The sequence below is a fragment of the Vicugna pacos genome, chromosome 4, assembly GCF_048564905.1.
Source record: "Vicugna pacos chromosome 4, VicPac4, whole genome shotgun sequence".
Taxonomy (NCBI): Eukaryota; Metazoa; Chordata; class Mammalia; order Artiodactyla; family Camelidae; genus Vicugna; species Vicugna pacos.
In genome coordinates, this window is record NC_132990.1 from 25,969,569 (window position 1) to 25,991,786 (window position 22,218).

The following is a 22,218-nucleotide window of genomic DNA, read 5'->3' on the forward strand; positions in this document are numbered from 1 at the left end:
AAAGGCATATCATAATTACGGTACTAAAGACATTGTTGATAAGATATAATAGTTTCCCCCCAAAAGAATCTTACAAGCAAATTTACTGTGATATGACAGGCAGTGTTAAAAGACTATCTCATATAGAGTGAATATGAAATTATAATCATTATAATGATCAAATTACAGTAATTAGTACATAGAGCAGAGAATTTATCTGTGCCAATTCCACATACTAAAATAGTTTAGGCAACAGTTATCTTATCAGTCACAGTCCTTCCCAGAGAAGAAATAATGACAACTCTATAACATTCTATTTTCAACTTTGTGGTACAGAACTTGTTAAATGTTATTTTTATTTTAAAATGAGGGTAGCAAAGATAGGATTGTGACATAGTGTGTCATAATAGATTCATTTCCTCACTGTAACACATCCACCTATTAAATTATCTCAATCTAATCTACCAGTAGGGTTAACCTGATTACTCACTACAGATAAGCATCAATATTTCACATGTATATTTCCCAAATTTTTGTCTAAAGATTTTTTTTTAATTCTTAGGAAACTTTTATTTTTTTTATTTTTTTAACATTTTTTATTTAGTTGTATCATTTTACAATGTTGTGTTAAATTCCAGTGTAGAGCACAATTTTTCAGTTATACATGAACATACATATATGCATTGTCACAATTTTTTTCTTCGCTGTAAGCTACCGCAAGATCTTGTATGTATTTCCCTATGCTATACAGTATAATCTTGTTTATCTATTCCACATTTTGAAATCCCAGTCTGTCCCTTCCCGCCCTCCCCCACTTGGCAACCACAAGTTTGTACTCTATGTCTTTGAGTCTGTTTCTGTTTTGTATTTATGTTTTGTTTGTTTGTTTTTAGATTCCACATATGAGAGATCTCATATGGTATTTTTCTGGCTTACTTCACTTAGAATGACATTCTCCAGGAACATCCATGTTGCTGCAAATGGCATTATGTTGTCAGTTTTTATGACTGAATAGTATTCCATTGTATAAATATACCACATCTTCTTTATCCAGTCATCTGTTGATGGACATTTAGGCTGTTTCCATGTCTTGGGTATTGTAAATAGTGCTGCTATGAACACTGGGGTGCAGGTGTTTTTGAAGTAGGGTTCCTTCTGGATAGATGCCCAGGAGCGGGATTCCTGGGTCCTATGGTAAGTCTATTCCTAGTCTTTTGAGGAATCTCCATACTGTTTTCCACAGTGGCTGCACCAAACTGCATTCCCACCAGCAGTGTAGGAGGGTTCCCTTTTCTCCACAGCCTCTCCAGCATTTGTCATTTGTGGATTATTGAATGATAGCCATTCTGACTGGTGTGAGGTGATACCTCATTGTAGTTTTGATAAAGATTCTTTAAGATGTAAAAGGATTAAATGGTAAATATATATACATAAACATATATACATATGTATATATATTTGATTCTGGCCATCTCTGACTCAGAAATTCAGCAATCACAAGAAATTGTATCCTAAAGAGATTCTTGATGGAGTATCATGGTGGTAATACATTGTAGTGTTTGTTTTGACTCTGACTTTTGATTTTGTGGCTGTAGTAAGAGAGAACTTTCCTGAAAGGCATCTGAGAAATAGGAGACCTATCTGGCTGGTGCCTTGCCTTAACCTTTCACAGCCATAAGAAAGCCATTGTCCTGTATATTCATATGGCGTCTCACACAAGTATACATCGTTTTCAACAGTGACTGCTTATCCTTTGGAAATGTAATACTCTGTTCTTACGGGATTGCTGTAACTACTTCTCCACTTCCAAAGCATGGGATGGTATAGCCTATGTTGTATTTTCAGTTGGTTCAACATTAATATTGCTTTGGGATTTCACAACTCCTTGATAATACTGATAAATTATGAAAGATTCTAATATCTAGGGCATGTGTTTCCAAAGACTCATTTGGCAATCACCAAACTTGAACAATGGCTAACAGAACTTTCATGGCTAGAGGAGAATGGTTCTTTGCTTTCCAGAGAAAGCATTTAAGTAGGTATTTGGCTGTCACACTCACAGGAGAGGGGAGCAGGAACATTCAGGGGGTCAGAACTCAGTAGGAAGAAACAGTCATTAGGTATGCCTTGGTCAAGATAAAAAAAGAACATTATTTTAAATAATATGTGCATATGCAGAATGGAGGTATCATCTTGAAGCCGGTGTATTGTTTAGTTATCGATGCTAAAATGATTTCAAATCGGTATCTACCGTATTATATGAAATTGCATGGACAGTGTTGATCAAATCCTATATTATTTGTCTAGAACAAGGAGGAATGAACTGAATGATTAAATACAGAACTAATGACAAGAGATCAAGGTAGAAAGAACAGAGGCTCTGAAGTCAGGCTGAGCTGAGCTAAAATCCAGGCTGTACCATTTGCTAGCTATGTGATTTTGGACCAGTTACTTTGCGTCTCCCAGCATGTTTGGGTAAGGATTAAATAAGGTGATTGTCAAGCACAAGGCTGGCATATAGTACTTAAATTTTTTTTTTCATCTTTTCTTTTACTTGCCGTCTACTAATTTGCCATGAAAATAGAAAACCATCAGCAGCATCCACTTGTTTCTGGCCCATATTGGTTATGTTTATATACAGTGTAAGTGACTTGATTAGATCTCTAGCCTTATTCAGAGCAGAATCATTTCTAAATCATTTGAACAGTTTTATATGTATCTTTATTATCATAACACAGAAGATGTCTGGAGAAGTAAATTCCATAATTATCATCTGGACACAGGATTTTATTACCTCCTCATCACTAATATTTTCAATATTATAAGACAGTTCTCTTGCCTTCATTTAATCACATTTCCTCCTTCTGTCATCAGTATAGATGTTGGTCAGTAGATCCTCAAACCATATAATCTTCCTCTATTTTTTTCTGCAACAACTTTCAAATGAGGATGATAGAGGTCACTTCATTCATTCATACAGAGACCATCCAGGTTATTTGTGGCATATTTCAGGTTCTTACTTTGATGGATATCTTGTTTAAAAAGTATTTGGACTCATAATTCAACATGGTTTCAATAAGGAATTAAAAGGAAATTGTAGCTACTAGGAATAGTAGTTTTAGCATTTTCATGAATCCTGATGTGTAAAACTATTTCCAACTATATAAAAGGTGTTAGCTACTGTAGAAAAGCACTAGAAACAGACAAAAGAAAATCCACTTGACTCAAAACAAATGTACCCTGGGCTCAAAGAGCCAAAGAATATCCCTGAGCAGGAGAGAGAAATTATGAGGATCCTGCTTTCAGGAGACAATTCTGAAAAAGAGCCTCACTCACATTCCTTAAGTCGGGCAGAGCCTGATGCATCGTGAACTACAGCCAAAATATCAGAGACTAGAGCCAACCTAAAATTAATTTTTTAATGTGGATATTGCAGTTGGATCCAAAAGTGGGTTAATACCGATCTTCAAAGGGTAAAATCCTAAGATATGTGATGGAAAGAAGTGTGGTAAGGTGTCAGCTCTCCTTTGGGTTTCTTCCCTTATAGTTTTGCCTCCTCTCCCCTCCCCCTCTTTGCTTGTCTCCTCCTCTTTCCTCCCCTGCCCTCTTCTCTTTCTCATGAGATTGTTTCTCTCAAATGTCACTTGAATTGCTGCTTCGGGGAACTTGAAAACTCTTTAGACATCAAATGCTGCTGTTTGATGGGTGCTTCTGGTTGGTCCGACTTCAAGTCCACCAACTTTAGCATCAGAGACACTGCAGCCTTAATTGGGGAGGTATTACTTTCGTGTGGGCGCTGGAATGCAGACAATACCTGATGTCTGGGAAGGGAAAATAAACAGAGGTAAATGACCAAGCTTATTTTGGCAGGATGTGCAAAAACACAGACTAAATGCCCAGCCGATCTGATAGGGTTAGGAGAGGTCCTACACGTTTATACAATGACCAAAAGGAAATAGGAACCTGACATGTAGGAAGCAAGGGAGGAAATAAAGAGGGGTGGAGAAGTAGCAAAACATGTGTACTCAGCGGTGCAGGAAAATATTGTTTTATGCAGACTTGTAAAGCCTAGGTTGGAATTAGTCACTGACCTAAAAGCTCTAGTCAGAAAGCCAACTCTTTTACATCATAATTTGGTTGCAGTTCTGGCCTACTAAAATAAGCCACAAACTGTTCACAGGGTTTGTAGCCTAAGTTCCTTTTTCAACGATGACTTTGTTCAAAGACAAATGTGAGCATCAGACTCGGGGAGGAAATCTGAAAGTCAATCCGGTCAGTCCATTCATTTTACAGATGAGAAAGTCAAAGCTGAGAGAAGGCAAATGCTTTTCTCATTCCCACTTTGTGAGCCGGAGCAGAGCAAGATGTAGAACCCAGGAGTCCTAGTTCTCTCTTCGAGGCAGATTCCTTTCACGTGCCTTCCACTCATATTGTACCAGTCACCTAGTCTTCCCTCCCTACCCTTCCTTTCCCTTCCCCAGCCCCCACCTCTTCTCTCTCTTTACTGAAATAGAAATTTAAGAGCATTGCCCTAGACCCTCCAATTATTAATTCTTAGAAGTCATTCACCATCCTGTATACTTTGTCATCCCCAGCTAGTGAAACCTGACTCAAGCATTTTGCAGCCATCTATTGTGCTGGAGTTGGGTTTCATTCCCTGTGGTAAGGAAGTTATCCTAGAGTGTTATGCACCGTTACTTCACACTTCCACATGCACATGCGCTCTTCCGGTTTCCCACTTCACCTTTGGGTGAACAATAACACTTAACACTTAATAACAGCATCATAATACCAGCAACAAATAATATTCTTATGACCCTTCCTCAACTCACAATTTTCATAACTTTAGGAACTTCAGCCTTTTTTTTAAACATCTCCCCCACTCCTGGGTATTTCTGGAACTCTCCAATGAATACATGTATGCTGATACATGGAGTTCATACTACCCACCCTCCCTCACTGATTTTAATTTGGGAGAAGTTGTCACTCAGCCACTCTGAGGGGCTCCAAACTCCCATCTTCTGTAGCTGATCCATACTGAAACTTCTTGGGCTGCAGGAGCAAACGTGCTGAGCCTAAGGAAGACTCCTTCATTCTCTCATTGTCCTCCCAACTGAACACTTTTTGTTGAAACAGCTTTCAGTTTGCTGCTCACAGAGTAACAAACAGTCTAGGGACAGACACCATGCTGTCTTTGGAATCTCCCAGACTAATCTACTGGGGATGTGTTGCTCTTGGATTAAAGTTGTCTGCTTCTAATTTCTCTTTCCTTAGGATGATTTATTTACCAGAATTACCAGAAGGGTGTTGTGTTTTTTTTTTTTTTTTGATCCCTTCTGCAACTAAGATTCCCGAAAGACGTATCCCACAGCTCCATAAGATATGATGTTTCATATCCATAAGGTATGATGGAATCCAAAGCACACAAAGATATATGAGGCAAAGACAAAATGACCAGTGAGGGCTGAAATGCAGCCCACAGTCCACTCACTACACTGTGCAACCATGACTGTGTCTGCCTGAGAGAGTATCTTTTTCTAATTTACAGGTTAGCTATGGCCCTGCCTGAATTCTTAGGTTGAGGCTTCAAGCAGGAACTCCTGCTACATGGAGAGCAGGGACCGTAACTTATATTTCTTTTGAATAGACCTCATCATGTGGCTCAGTAGTGGGCATAGAAGCTACTCCACAGGTGTTCACTGGATAAAACTCTATGAGCGGATGGTTCCCACCTAGGCAAAACCCCTGGCCCTGGCAGGCTTGAAAAATAATATGAAGGTAAGAAAGGTGAAAGATTTTTTTTTTTTTTGCAGTGCAGAAAGCTGGCTTTCTCTCAGCCTCTAAAATCAAACTCAAACCCCATGGCATTTATTTCCCATTCATGTGCTGACTCATTGGTACAACGCTGTGGTCAGGACCATATTCTGGTATTGTTTTATCAGGCAAGCTTAGTCTCCCAGGCAGTGAATGTTCCTGGAGCAGCACATCTAATGCCACGTTCCTCCTTCCTTAACATGTAATAATTTCACAAAATACGGGAGTGCTTTTCACAATTTGATATAAATTGCTGTCGTGATTGTTGGTAAGAAGACAGTGAGATGTGAAGAGGTCCCATGACGTCTGCTTAATGGGAACCAGAATTTCGGGACACGGAGCGGTCCAGCCTCTGTTTCCCTTCCTCCCCCTGGTCTGTGGGGGTTGTGGTTTTGAAGTAGAGAGGACTGTCAGAATTCAGAGTTGTATCTCCAGTTGTCTGGCTCTAAACAGTATCGTACTGTATGTAGTCGGCGAATGCTTTCATCTTCTTGCTTTTTGCAGATCTATCCTTCACTCCCCCAAAAGTTTTTCAGTTTATCGTTAAAGTTCACCGACTCAGCAACTCGTCCTTCACAAAAGTCTTGGGACCCACATACAAAGAGTAAAACCTGCTGCATAAAAAGTCAGACAATCCAGCCACGGAGCTGAAGTGGTTCCCACCCTCCACACTCGCCACACCCCATCAGCCAACAATAAATCCCCTCCCGACATGAAAGTCCCTCTCCCCCACTCACCCGAGAGTAAATCCCCTGTTGGCAGAAAGCCAGGCTGAACAGATGTGTCTGCCACCACTTCCTGGGGCGGGGTCAGGCCGCACCAGCTTTGATCAACCAAAAGGAGGAATTTCCAGTGTCAAGGGCCCTCCGCAGAGAATGCCCCAGGGCCCAGTCCCCGAAGTAAAGGGACCAAGGATTAAAAAGCAAGGAGGAGCATCCGAACGGGGCAGAGCAGCACAAAGGACTCGGGCGTCCAGGGCGGTGAGGTCTTGGTCACTCTCCTCGTTTCTTGGACAGTAGTGCAAGTACAAATAAATCCACCGCTCATGGCTAGAAGCTCTCTTTGAAGAAAGGAAGTGCCTTAGTGATTCTGAGTTTGGTCCTCCCTAGTATTTAATCATTCTTGCTCGTGAAAGACACACAGGAAAGAATATTAACCCTCATGCAACTCAAAGGCCCATTACAGTGATATTAATTTGTGTTCCTATTTGGCCAGACCTGAAATATCTCCATGAATCAGTACACTGACTCACGGAAGGCACCGCCATTGTTTTTCACTTGGCCACTTTCCGTTAGGGTCCTGTATCACAATCTCCAGAGAACCATTCAAGTTGGGTGTATCTCAGTGCCTTACTTGGAACTGTAGTGGCAAAACTTGGAAGCCTTAAAGAATATTGCAACATTATTCACTGAAATTGAAGGAAACTTCCATAGTGAAGTGAAATAAAACATCTCGCTCAGTCAGCCAAGCTTTGCTGTACACTGCCACTCTGGAAATTTATCCATCAGTGAATATTGTTTGTAATTTATTCCTAGTAGGAACCCACATGGCATTCTGTTTTGGAGATTGTGTTAACCAGAGTAGGCTAAGTATTGTAACTAAAAACACCAGATCTCAGCCATCAAGGTCTGTTGTGTACTTTCCGGTCCTGTGCAGGTTGAGAAGGTTGGGGATGTGGGAGGAGGGGCTCTGCTCCAGGCAGAAATAGACTCTTTCCCGCTAGTAACTCTGTCATCAGGCCTTGGCATCCTCTACTCATGCTGTGCATCTGCCCAGGGTATGAGGGAAGACAGAGAACAAGAGCGTTGCACCAGCACTTTTATGGGCTCACCTGGGAGGTGATTGGTGTACATCCATCTCACTCACGCTGATTTGGCCTGTGTAACTGCAAGGGAGGCTGGGAAATGTAGTAGAGTTACGTGCCTGGGGAACAAGGAAAATTACAGGTTAACAATTGCTACCAAATTAAAGCTTGTGGGTCAGAACTTTGGAGAAGAATTTGCACAATGAAAGAGGGGACTTTTCATTCTCAAGAAAAGGGTTTGCTTATTCTAGTCTAGAAAACGCAACATACAGCCTTTTCTTGACAATGTGGTTTTCAAGCTTTGATTTTTTTTTTTCTTATAGTTTGCAGACAGCAGAAGTTGAAGGTAGAAGAAAAACTGAGCAATCATACACATACACACACACACACACACACACCCTTTGGCTTTGCCTGAAATACAAATTCACAAGTCCGCCTTTACCTTCATACACTTAACCCTCACTGGCAGTTGAAGAGCTTTGCAGGCAAGGTCAAGTTTTTCTAGCTTCACATTATTTTCTATATATTTTAATTAAAAATGAAGTCTCATTCAGTTGTTTATAGCTGTTCTGTTTGATTTCAAATGTAAAAGGTTTAGGGGATCGTGGAGGATGGAGATGGGCACCTATAGGAATTAAGCTTCTTTTTTGAGAAGCACTTTCTTGAATATTCAGAAGTTTGCAAAGTGTGCAAGAAAATTCCTAGTAATGAATGCTAGTGGGCTTTGGGTTGCGCTGTCCCTCCTTTGGGGCAGGTGCGGTGTATGAGAAATACTATGACACAGAGGAATGAGAAGAAAGAGATTTCAAAAGTGTTGCTGTTCCCTCTCTCCACATCTTCCCTTCCCTTCCCTTCCCTTCTCTTCTCTGAGGCACCAGCCAGCAAGCCAATCAAAGAACCAGGCTGCGGCAGAGAGGAGTGGGGATGGCAGGTTGAGGGAAGTGGCCTTTGTGCTTGGAGGACTGGTTACATTGAGTAAATAAGCCAAATTGAGCAAATAATTCCATATCTTTTTATCATAGTGCAGTCAGTTCACAATATTGGGTCACAATACTTCAGTCATATAGGAACATCCATATATTTGTCTTCATATTCTTTTTCATTATAGGCTACTACAAGATACTGAATATACTTCCCTGTGCTATACAGTGTAAACTTGTTGTTTATCTATTTTATATATGGGAGTTAGTATCTGCAAATCTCGAACCCCCACTTTATCCCTTCCCACCGCACCGGCATCAGTGTTTGTTCTCTATGTCTGTTGTTCGGTTTCTGTTTTGTCAATAAGTTCATTTGTGTCTGCTTTTTTAGATTCCACATATGAGTGATAGCATGTGGTATTTTTCTTTCTCTTTCTGGCTGACTTCACTTAGAATGACGATCTCCAATTCCATCCATGTTGCTGCCAATCAGTATATTGAGGATAATGGTACATACATAGAGGTGTGTTTGTGACAAATACACAAACACATAGATTCAGAAATTAAGATGAATGTGGGAAAGGATTTACATAATATATATGCATTTGTATTTACATTAAATGTACATATTGACACGTGTTTCCTAACTCTGTGCGCCGAGAGAGCATAGAAAAAATGACATTCCAATATACAACACAGTGAGTACACTAAGCACCTAGAGCTTAGCTTCCATATACGTACCGCTACTGAGAGGAACTGGGGCTCCTTTAAGAAGTTATAATTTCCAGCACTGGGGTAGGAAAGGCATAAAAAGTGCCTGAAACATGTTGTTTTTCCAGAAAATCAGGAAATGTTGAATAAGTAATGGAAACATACCAGGACACAGACGTCCAAATAAGGACCTAAAAGATGTAAATACATAGATAAATCGATGGCAAAGAAGAGAAAGCTCTTCCTTAGTGCGAATGTCAATGAATAAATATAAAAGGAATGATGTAAATAGAGAATCACCACTTGGCAAATATCACAGCGGTGGTTGATTCAGACAGCAGTCTTCAGAGTATGCTAAAGCTGACGGGTGGAGATTTGATGAGGCACAGAATGTTGACATAATCTCACGATACCTCTCTGTAATAAACAATTTGTAAAGAGCAAAAATTGAGAATTTAATTTGGAGAACGTTGACAAGAGCCAACGTAACGAGGTGACCACAAGTGCGATCCCCAGAGGTGGCTGTGTTGGTTTGCTGTGCCTCCTGTTTTGATGTACCAGGAGGAGCACAGCGTCACTTCCATGGTTTCCTGTCAAGAATGCCAATGAGAAATATCAGATGAACCCAGGTTGAGAATGCAGTTACAGAATCAAAGATCTGTACTCTTTCAAAGTATCAAAGACATGAAAAACAGGGAAAGACTGAGGGAGTGTTCCAGATTGAAGTATCTGGAGATACATGATAACTAAATGCACGAGTATTTCTGAATAGCATCCTGGAACAGAAATGAAATGTGACATTATTGAGGCAGTTACTGAAATTTGAATGGCCCCATGAGAGGATGGTAATGTTGGATCAGGAATATAGATTTCCTGATTTGGAGTGTTGTGTGCTAGATCTCCTTTTTTGGGGGAGACACATCCTAGGGTGTTTCAGGGTTATAACAGTATACTTTGAAAAAGTTCAAGAAAAAAAAAAAAGAATGGCGGTGGGTATATAAGTGAGTAATTATGGAAATGCAATAGCATGTTAACATTTGGGGAATCTGGGTGAAGACGTTACAGAAGTTTTCTACACTATTCCAGCAAATTTTTATAAGTCTGGCATTTTTCAAAAGAAATAACTAACCGGAAAAAAAGAATTTCCTCCATTCAAAATAAAGTGTCTCTGAATTTCAAATTAGATACATTTTGCTATTTTTTAGTAACTCCAATTAAAATTTAAACTGCTTTTGATCATTTTTGTGGCCAGACAGTGTTTTGCATATGCAGTTCCATTTCAAGATTGGACTCAAAGAATCTAAGCTTCCACTCAGGTTGTAATACCTAACTTTTATTGAACATAAAAGGATGCTTGACCTGTATTATTTCATCTCTACCCTTACCATAGCCCGGCGGGCTGGGCACTGCTGTTGTCCCTCTTTCCCAGATAAATAAACTGAGATACATTAGTTAGGATTAGGTTCGCCTGCACATTACAGGAAAGACCAAAATGGCAATAGCTTAGGACAATTTGAAGTTCATTTTTCTTCCATCCAGAAGACACCTGAAGATATGCTGTCCTGACACATCATGGGTCCCCCACGCTCCTTTCTTTGGGCTCTGCCATCTTCAGTCAGTGATTTCCATTCCTCAGATCAGCTCATGATCCATCTTGGCTGCCAGAGCCTTAGTGTCAGATTCGCATTTCCAGGCAGGAGAAATCAAGGGTGTGCATCTCTTTCCTTCCAGTTGGCCTTGCCCCAAAGTCCCAAAGTTCATTTCTGTCTTGGCCCAAATTGCCACATGGCCACATTCAGCTGCCCTGAAGCTTGGTGAGTGTCATGTTTTTGCTGGGCACATTGCCCTGAATTCTGCTCTGACTTCGGTGAAGCGTTCTATTAATAGTGGGAGGCAGCTAGCAGTCTCCAAAGAGAGTATTTATCCCAGGTCACCCAGCTAGTAAATCAGGAGCCTCGGTCGTCTATGTCCAGAGCGTTTCACATGATGACAAACTGCTCAGTCCTGCCGGGGCTGGCACCCTCAGTGCGACAGCGGTCGTCTCTGCATCGTCAGCAGTAATCACTGAACTGACGCTGGCACTCATTATGGCTTCAAGGTCATTAGAGGCCCGAGTCCAACATGGCCACAGGAGCCAGAATTAAAAAGGGGGAAAGAATTATGAGCATCATGTAGGAAGTGAGAGGACTGTCTACCAGAGTGTCCATGAACCATTTGTTCTCAGCCACAACTGGTTAAGAGATCCCACAAGAGGGCCTGAGGTCATGAGGCTCTTGAGGCCTCTGTTGTTGCCCTGTATCTGGGGATGGTCTGTGATGCACGGGAAATCTAGATGTAGTAGAAACCTTCAGAATACTCTCTCAGAGTCTGGGAGGGTTGAAGGGAAATATAGAGGTGGGTAGAAATGATTTGGTCTCACTCTTCCTTCTCACACTTGTCCCTGCACATACGGAAAACTCTTCCCACAGCTACAGTAGCCTCACTTTCCATGCAGTAAGTAACAGACATCTGTATTTACTCCTGACATTCTCTAAATAAGTGGGGAAAGGAAGGGAGGGAGAGAGAAAGGGAGAGAGAGATGGAGGGTGGGGAGGGAGAGAGAAAGAAAGAAAGAAAGGGTGAAAGAAAGGGTGAAAGAAAGGGAGAAAAAAAGAAAAGAAAGGAAGGAAAGAAAGGAAGGAAGGAAGGAAGGAAAGAAAGAAAGAAAGAAAGAAAGAAAGAAAGAAAGAAAGAAAGAAAGAAAGAAAGAAAGAAAGAAAGAAAGGGAGAGAAAGAAAAGGGAGAGAAAGAAAAAGAAAGAGAGGAAAAAAGAAAAAGAGAAAAGGAAGAGAGGAAGGAAAGGAAGGGGAATAGAGTTCTTTACCTCTCTTCCAAAATCCTCTAGACGTCTCTATGGGAGGCTACCAGGTGCTGGTTGCCTAAGACTAGACACCAAGCCCAGTCCTATCAAATTATCTGGAGGACAATGAAACCTCTGTCTACAGCTCCACTCTGCACACCACTGTGCCCCCAAGGAGACGGGGGAGAACTGACTGGTTGCAAGAAATGTCAGTAGATGATTTTTTTTAACCACTCAAGCTTGGGGGTAAAGAAAAGGTTTGAAATAGCCTCTATTCACTGTCTGTATAATTTCACTTTCATAATGAAACCTTTTTTTAAGCCAGAGGAGGGGAAAATGCGTTCTCCCTAACTAGTCCAAAGTAAAATTGCTTTTGGCTATTTCCAAACCTAGAAGAATCAGCCGAACCAATTTCAAGCGGAGCTTTCCGAAAGCACAGCAACAACAGCAACAAGCGTGCCCCGAGGGTGAGGCCGTGGAGGTCAAGGTCCAACCTGAGGCAAACAGAACGTCTCAGCAGAGCAGAGCGGGAGGTTAAACAAATGTTTCCAACCACAGGGATTTTAAACAGGACCATTAAAAACAGATTCCACAGCCTGTGTAAAAAGCAAAGAAGGTAATGGCTGCCTTTAATCTCTTCTCTGAGTTCTGAATAGGAAATTCAGATTCATGGACTCTGGAAACAAAAGAAGAATAGGTTTATGACATTCTGGACAGCCAGTCAGGAAACCACTCTATTTAAAGCACGTTACATCCTAGTCATTTTGATAGGGGATAAAATCTTAAAAATTTTAAAAAAAAAATATATTCATCTTTTTCCAAATCATATATATCGCTTAATGAAAATAGTATAACCAAAAAATAAAAATCGTTCCTAAATCCCAGTACCCCCAACGTTCATTGTCATTACTATGTTGCAGTTTCCATTCTATGCAGATTCACAGGTGTTTCTGTATTTTTTTCTGATTAGTATCATATTGCACATGCTGCTTTGTAGCATCTTTTCTCACTTAAGTCAAAGTCAGCATTAACTGTATCCCTAAATATTGTTCTAAAGCATGTTTTTATAATTGCTGCAGATTAGTCCTTGTTATGGACGGACATGATTTCTTCCTTTCACACTCCTTTTATTTTCGTCTGACTACGTGTTATTTTCAAGTTTGTGCTATCATCAGGTCTATAACTTTTTTCTACATGAGTCTTTGTGTCAATCCCAGATTCCTTCCTTAGGATAGTTTTTTAGAGTGAATTACTAGACCAAGTGGCAAGAACGTAGTTAAGGATTCGGACACCTTTCCAAAACGGCATCCAGAAAAGTCATCCCAACATCATTCTCACCAGCAGCACGAGTGCCTGTGTGTCTCTGCCCTCACAGATACACAAGTTTATGTGTACCTCAATATTAATAAGTGAAATCATTTTATTTCCCTAATTTCTAATGGAGTTAAGCATTTTTCACAGATTTAGTATGTTAATTTTCTTTTGTTGGGTCATTGCCTCTTCATGTTCTTTGACTGTTTTCTCACAGTCCCTTTGCATTTTTCTCATTAATTTGTTAGAACTCACAAATTCAGAGGGGGGAATATGTTTGCCATTTTTTAATTTGCTTCATTATTTTGCTTGTGATTCTTTTGTCGTCCCTGCTATTACACAGAAAGCTTAAGTTCTCACGTAGTTGAATCTATTCATCTTTTCATTAATTTGCTTAAATGTTTATAAAGGCCTATCGTATTCCCAACTGGATAAACAGCGTTCAGTCTCGTCCTGGTGCATCTCTTACATTTAAATGACATTATAGCTGAAAGAGTTATGACAGGAGACTAGCCCAGGGATTTTTATGTGATGATACAGTCCACTCAGTGGGGGCGCGGTCAAGTGAAATAACCAGCACATCCCAGGCTTCTGTAAGCAGAGGGCTTTCTGACTATCCTATAGGAAACAGAATGGCCTCAGGTATCTGTGAACAATGCAGGAACCCATCCTTGTCAGCTGAAGGTGAGCGTGATCTTTATGACTGTTCTCAAAGGCAGCCCACAAGAGCTGAGAAATAGAAACTGTTCTCGGGGAGCAAGCAACTAGGCCTTAGAAGGAACTGACTCTCGCGCACGTGGGCAAAGGCAAGCAGAAACAGTTGGAGCTGTGTAACAAGTTGGTGAAGCAACTACATCATTTGAAAGCTGAGCTTCGAGTAATGGCTTTTAAAAAGGCAGAGGATTTGCCTCACTTGCTTTAGATGTCCCGAGAGAGGAACAAAGCACTTGCATCAGAGCGGTGTCACAGAATAAGAAGCACACAGACACCAGGGGAAGATTCTCTTCCTAAGGCCAAGGAAGAGATGAAGATATTTTCCAGCCACATTTGGCTAGCAATGTTCCCAGCTCCCAGTGGGTTATGGCTGTGCTGCATTTCAGCTGGGTTTGCTAAAACTTTGCTCAAGCTTAAACTTGACGTCTTAGCATGGGGTTCAGCCTCAACTGCTTTTTTCTGTTGTTTTGAACTCTCTCTCGTTCAAGGGTCTCACGGAATCGTTGTTAAAGGCAGCAGCATTCTAACCTGTGAGGTCTTGTGTGACAAATGTCATCTAGACTGAGGTACACAGAGTGGAAGCGGAGATCTGCTTTTGGAAACGTGCGGAAGCAAAGCTGATTATCCCCTGGGAGTGCCAGGCACACTTGACAGGAGCCAGGGAGTCAACTGGGCTGCGTTGTGATCAGGCAGGGTTGCTGGCTTTGTGAAGGCAATATTGTCAGAGGAAATGGTCAAGACAGCATGAGGTATGTATAGCGCAGTTACTGAGCGCTCAAGGATAGGTATGCGAACCGGCTCCGTACAAAGCCTCCCCGTTTTCCAGCTGCTAACCCTTGCACAAATGATTTAATTTCTCCGAGTATCAAGTTCCCAGTCTGTAAAGTGATGTTCATATTCTTAATATCATAGAGTTGCAGTGAGGATTAAATGAGATCATGTATATTAGGCACTCAATCTCCCAGCCACAGAGCCACAATTATTTATTGGCTCAGTAAATGGGGACGATTCTTGCCATTATAAATAGCAAATGAGGAAAATTAATAATGTGTTTCTAGAGTAGTCCCTACATAAAAATTCAAGGAAAATGATCCTAACCTACTATCTGCCTATAAGCTGTAATTGATTACATCCCACCAATTAGTGTTAGTGAAATTCTAAAGGAAGAAGAAATGCATGTAAGAATAAAAGCTCTAATGTAACAAGGCATTACCAAATTAGGGAGAAAACGAAAATACAGTCAATATTGTAAATCATTAGCAATCTCATTTAAAGTTTGTTTCATAAGGTTGGTAAAAACCTCCCATCGTTATATAGCAAAACCAGATACAGATTCAATTATGGACCCTGTGTCATGTCCTGGGAGTTACAGTAACTGTTCTCATTTAAGTGATCTCATTTAACCTTAATACATCCACAGAATAAGCACTAGTTGTCACTTTTTATACAAAAAGGAAACTGAATCACTGAGGGTTTAACAAAACTGTGTAAAATCAAACTGCAAAGTAAATAGTTAAGCTGGAATTTTCACCAGGCCTTCTCTCTTCAAGCTTGATACCGTGTTCATACACCACGAAGCAGACGGGAATTAATCTGTTACAAACCGCCCAAACTCACAAACAGCATGTTTTTGCAAATGTATCTGAGAAAAGAAAAACCTAGAACCATCCCCACGCAATCAGAAATGAGGAAAGTAATTTCAGAGCTCTGCCTGAGTCTTTACATAGCCAGAAGCGAAGCCGTTCAGAAAGAGGTGTTCGGAATGTTTAGTTTGTTTTTTGTTTTGTGTTCAAGGGAGGCTTGAGTTGAGAGGGATCAAAAAAAGGAATTGGTTATAATAATATAGCAACTTGCAGATTATAGGGCGAGTCAAAAAACTTCTCTTTAAGGATTAATTGAAAAATCGGAAAATTATAGAGAAATGTGAATGTATCATAAGAGTTTCTCCTGGGTATTTAGAAGAATAAAAGAAATATCTGAAGTTCTCACTGGTGGAGAGATATCCAAGGGGCTTGGTCCTGGGGGTGCCAGGGACCCCTCTGGCCTGCTCTATAGGACGTTGGAGAGACAAAGCCCACCGGGTACTTAACTCAGATTCAGGGAAATGTGCTATCGGAGGAATGAGCCAGATGGAGGTCTAGACCAAGACAGTGTGTTGGGGCAGAAGGGAGTTTCCTTAAGCTGGATCAGGAGGTCATAGACCCGAAGGCAGCACAGCAAGATATGGCTGCACCCAGGAGAGGGTGCCGACAGACTGCAAAGGCTTTACACTGTGTAGGTTCTGGTTCTGGAACTGTGAGGATGAGCATGTCATGGACAATTGTAACTACCATCATTCACGCTGTAATGTCTAAAATAATTTAATGGAGTGGTCAGAGATGCAGGGATGTAGCTGTAAGAGCGAAGAGACCCACCCCTTACTCACACACTTTCCTGAGGTCTTCCTGTAGCTCTCAGCAAATCCTCCTCAGGGCTGCCTGTGCCAGTGCCCCTCAGCTGAGCTAGGAGGCAGGGTGAAAGTGTACCATTCTTGCAGAAACAAGGCAAACTCCTTTTCCCCCAAATGTTTTTTTGAGCCAGGTCACCATTTCAAGGAAGGGTAAATTGAGAGTTGATTTATACTCAACAGAAAACTGTTACTGGCCACAAATAATTCTGCCTCTGTCTAGATTTGAGAAATGCCAGCTGCCCAAAACCAAGTGCCCATGAGTTTTTATAGCAATTACCGTTAGTAGGAAATAAAGTTCATTTTCAAAATTGCAAACCAAAAGGAGCTGTTGAAAGTTGGGTTCTGGTTTTCCTGAACTACGTAGTGTTTTTCTCCCTCCTAAAAGACAGCAAAGTTGACCCTCTGGTTACTCCCACTGAACTTAACAGGCCATCTAAGGGAAAACAGGATGTGGTTCAAACAGTGACACCTCTACAAACCACAAACAGAGCCAGCAGATGAATAAAGCGCTGGTGTTTTCAGAAAGTCGAAAGAAAAGCACGGATTCAAAAGAGAAACAACGACTGTGAAAATACTATTGTTAATTTTGCCCACAAACCAGAATTTCCACCTTCCTCCTCATACTGGTCCATCTTCATCTGAAGATAATGCCTAAGAATGATCTTCTCTGCATCAGGTGCTCTCTTGAAAGCCTACCACCTGTTTTTTATACCCTTCGTCATTATTGTGATCTTTTAAACGACAGGTTTGTTCAAAAATTCTCAAGGAATCCCTCATCAAATGACTCACAGATTTCCTATACATATAAAATGTACATATGTCTTCCGCCATAGGCACTGAAAATCAAGAAGCCAGGAAGAATAACTGGGAGAGAAAGGAATTATGACCAGCTCTCCAAAACAATTCACATTTGGTCTAAGACACTTTATAGCAAGAATTGAGATCTCGGTTAAAATACAGAAACCTGTGAGGAGGAGACACTTCGCAGTCTTCGCAGTGGCTGTCACAATGAGAGCACCGATGAAAATGAACAGGAGAAAAGATCGATTTCAATCAATAAAGCGATACCGACGCATTAAGCTATTGCTCTCTATAACACTCAGCCCGTTTCTCCGGCTACATTTCCCTTCAATGTCCTTAATCTAGGTACAAGGAGTTTTAGAGTTTGAAGCCGTTGTAAAGGGACACATAGTCATTGAAAGCTAACTAATTTGGAGGAACATTAGCTCAAGAGCACAGTATTAAGCGCAATCTATTAAATTTACTATTTCTGCTATTCATCAATTTAACTGATCATTACAAATAAGTAGAATAAAAAGGCAATAGCCAAGGCACTTAAACTAAATGAAAGAGAAAAGTGAAACTATGTCATTTTTCAGGAGTTGATTTTAAAAGTTCTTTTCCTTTCTCACTGCTCCCGCCCCTTTTGTATCACTTATAAAAAATAATTAGAAATGGTAAAAGCCAGTGTAAAGATCCAGATCCCTGCATGTGAATAGGCTATTCATGAAAAAATTGGCTTGCTCCTTGTAAGGGTCACCAAGTGCTTAACAGATACTCCTGTTAAATTTCTGAGGAAAATGGAGGCAAGAATATTCTTCTAAGATCGTGGAGATGGTTAGGTAGCTGGTCCCATAGTTCCTGTTACATAATCTACATCTTCATTTGAATCTTGCATTGTTTAAAAGTTGTTTTAATGTTGCTCATCACAGAACTACTAAGTTACAAGATCCTTGAGGGCAGGACCTAAGTTTATTCATCTGTTTTTCTCCCTAATGATTCACAAAGTGGCCCATATCGTTATGACTGCTTAATGGCTGACAGAGGAAAGATTTAACATTTGCCCAAAATAGTGCTTTTTTGGTCAGATCCTTGATTTTTGAACTTGGCCCGTCTTCCTTTATGTTTCCAACTTGACTTGCTTCATTTGGGTAACTAACAGGCAGCTTACTAAAGCCGCAATGGCATCTCCCAATAATTAGTTTGGTTATCCCGGAGCACCCCTTATTTTGAATTCTGTTTTGCTCTTTACCTTATTATATTTTATGTTCCATCCTGGCATTTGAATATCCTGCCTATATTTTGCTAAAATGATGTTGCTGACATAGGTAGAAAATACTTGAAATTTATGTGTTCTGCAATTTCTTACATTTTGTTACTGGAACACTTTGAAATCTTCTGATTTTGTACAGGAACTGTCAACATAAGGGACAAACTGGTGATTTATAGATAGAAATGTGAGTCTAAATGTCTGTGTTGCCAGGCTGCTCATTTTAAAAACACAGTGAATTACAGGAGAAGTAAATCCACAGAACTGGAATGTGTCCCCTCATTTCTCCAATGAGCGATAAGCAATGTTCCTCTTCAGTGAATGATTTTTGTTTATCCCATTGATCATTTGCACTGAAAAATGTCTCATCCAAGTTTCTAATCATCTCTTTTTTTAAAAAAAAGAAATAATTACAGTCATCTTTGAAGGATATTGCATATTAAATATCTGATTCTTTCTTTTGCATTTTATGTCAGCCTCTAAAATTATATGCCAATTGGTACTGCAGTTCTGGTTTTGGAGACTTAACAGCTCAAAGAAAATATGAACTTGATCCAAATTGAAATTATTTTAAAAGCTACTTTATATAATAAAGCTAGTGATATAAATGCCAGCTAAAGAAAGGGAAGTTATGCCTACCTTCTTTGTTAAAAAAAATTAAAATTTAGCTTAGGATGATAAAAAAAATCTAAATAACAGTAATGAGAAGATAACATCCCATCCGCCCAGCAACAGACGAAAGCCAGTTTTCCATCCGAAGGTAATAACATGGACCTCCAAAAAAGTGGGAACAGAAATCGACTGTCTCTTTCTCAGTATTTCCCCTCCTTATACTGCCATAATCTCTGACCCTCCTTGGTCTCATTCCAAAAACAACAGCAAAATAATAAAAGCAGAAGTAGCACAGATTTCCTCTCCATTATCTAAGGCTCAGGTCCGTTCTTTCCCCTTCTCTACTATCTCTCTTGACTTCTGTGACCCATAATATTATTTGTTCAACTCCTGTGTCACGGTTCGGCAGTGACAGGCAGCTCAGCACTAGCTGCTGGAGTTTTCTAAACAAACTGTGAACTCTCCGTTGTTGACAGCCAACACCACGTGTCTGTAATGTGTCAGCCCCTCGTCTGAGTGTTCTATACGTGTCAGCTCCTTTAAGCCTCAGACATCGCTATGAGTATCCCCATTTTAGAGATGAAAAACAGACTCAGAGAGGTTAAGTAACCTGTTCAAAGTCACAGCTGGCAAGAACAGAGCTACATTTGGGTATAGAGTGTACATCCTTACTCAGAATGCTGTACTCTCTCAAAAGCATTTCTACCTGGAAGCAGCTTAAAGGTCCGCCCTGATCCCTAAGACAGTGTTCCCAGGTGGCAGGGATTCCAAGTGTCTAGATTCTGGTAAAGAAGAGGTGCTGAGTTGGGTTTAATCATAGACATTTAATAAATTTGTTCCTCTCACAATTTTGGAAGGCAGAGTAGTTCCTTGGAAAATATGCTATTGTTTTCTGGGAACTTTCAAGATCATCTTGCTAAATGGGGATGGAGAATACCAAGCAGGAAGGGAACAGGACCATGAGGGCAGAGATGCCTACAGATACAGACCAAGCGTGATGTACAGCCAGCTGCCACCTCTTCAGACCTGAACACTCTGGTATCTGGATTGAGATATACTGATGGCTTAAAATGACTGTGGCACTGCCTGTTACTAAGACTGAACAGTCAAAGCATCAGCCATCAGAGCAGCCACTGCACAGCCGGAAAAGGATTACTCTCACTAACGTAAGCGTAGGGGAGTGTGAGGGATAAAAATACAGTTTTATGTGAACCATGAACTATACAGCTGAGCATGTTGGTTACTCTTATTTAAATAAATGTTTACGACTTTATTTTATTGTGTTAACCCCCATTAACATCCTCTGGAATTAATGCTGTACAGAACAGATTTTGAAAAATGCTTTTAAATTTGGAAATGAGAGAGATGTTAGGAGGAAAAGATGATGTAATAGGCCAAGAGGGAAACTCAGATTTTTTTTTTGAGTGCCTGTTGTGTAGAAGGCTCTGTGCTCAGTGAGTTACATGTTTTGTTCTGATGTTCTGTTCAAAAGAAACCTATGAAATTGATATCGTCCCATTTTGCAGAGAGGGAAACGGAGGAGGGCATTTTACCCTCAAAGGTTACTATGCGCTCGCGCCGTATCTTTTAATTTCCACCTTTCAGTTACTGTTCCGCTTTGGGATTATTACCATTGTTGTTATAGCTGATGAAATTGAGGCTTAGAGAAGTCACATGTCTCCTTCAACATCACGTCCACCGAAGAGCGAGGATTCAAATCTAGTTCTAATTCCAACGTCTCTGTTCTTAGCTGAATGATTTAAATCCTTGATATGAATTTAGCTTCAAGAATATAAATCATCCAATGAATATTTCTAGTATAGCAAGAGGCGTGCTCATGGCCCAGGGGCCACAGAGGAAAGAATGAAAACTAGCTCTGTGTCAATATCCAGCTGCCCACCGGGCATGTCTCTTTCTCTAAGTAACATGTCCAAAGCTGGATTTTTGATATTTTTCCCTTAAATCTGCTCTACCTACAGTTTCCCAAAATTTGGTTGATGGAAAAAGCTATTCTTGTACTGGCCCAACCCAGAAAAACCTGGAATCACATCAATTATGTTAACAGAGAGAATATAATATACACAATTGTTAACTGAATATAAAATTGTTCACTGAGGAATTGAAAAGGCAAAAAGTGGAATAATGGACGTAGAAACGGCAGGAAGTAGCAACCGTGGCCAGGGGACAGAGGAAAGAGGTTGGGAATGTGAAGACTTCGCAGCTCAGGTCTCAGAGGAGAGGCCCTGATTGGCAGGTGCTGCTGCTTCTGAGAGAATGTGGGGAGGCCAGTTCTGTGAGGGCTAGAAAAGCTGCAAACCTCTGCTTAGGGAAGAGATCCCCGGATTGCAGAGGCGTTGCTGCGAACAGGAAGCCCACAGGAAGCAAATAGGAAGGAGCGAGTCCCCTGTTCCCCGTCTATCACTGCCTGTCAACAGGGTCTAACAGGGGCCCCCGGCAAAGCAGAAACGTGGGTCACAGATCCCAGCCCCAGCATCACGAAGCCAGATAATACCAAGGATGAGTTTGGGGTTGGGAGACAATAGCTTCATGACTGGCACAGCCGTTTAAAGCCCATTTAAAAGGCGAATCAGATCATACCTTCCTTTGCTGACAGTCCTGCAAGGGCTCACTCACCATTCTCCTGGAGGGAAAGCCCAGATCTTTACAGTGACCCACAGGGCCTGACATGAACCGCTCCCCGGATCTCTGTCCTTGCCTCCATGTCCTTCTTTCCTCACTCCCTCTGCTCCAGCCACTCTGCTCTGGCCTCCTTGCTCTTTCTCAGACGTACTTAGCTTGCTGCCATCATAAAGCCCTTGCTCAGCTGTTCACACACCATTCTGGAATGTTCTGCCCCAGAGGTCTGGGATGGCTAACCCCCTCACCTTCTTGAAGCCTTTGATCACATCTTACCTATTCAAAAAGACTCATGCTGACAACCCAGCTTCGTACAGCTCTCTGCCCAGCCACCCCCGCCCTGTGCTCCCAGTTCTGTGACCCTGGTCTGTGCCTTTT

General features: G+C 41.0%; 1 long non-coding RNA gene across 1 annotated transcript; it reads right to left on the minus strand.

Annotated features, from left to right (window-relative positions):
* Nucleotides 1–3,384: 3,384 nt before the first annotated feature.
* On the minus strand, nucleotides 3,385–21,996 carry LOC140696022 (uncharacterized). Its single transcript, XR_012071946.1, has 3 exons — nucleotides 21,838–21,996; nucleotides 7,625–7,716; nucleotides 3,385–3,800 (listed from the first exon to the last, which is right to left on the minus strand). It is a non-coding gene; the product is annotated as an uncharacterized lncRNA (long non-coding RNA).
* Nucleotides 21,997–22,218: the final 222 nt, after the last annotated feature.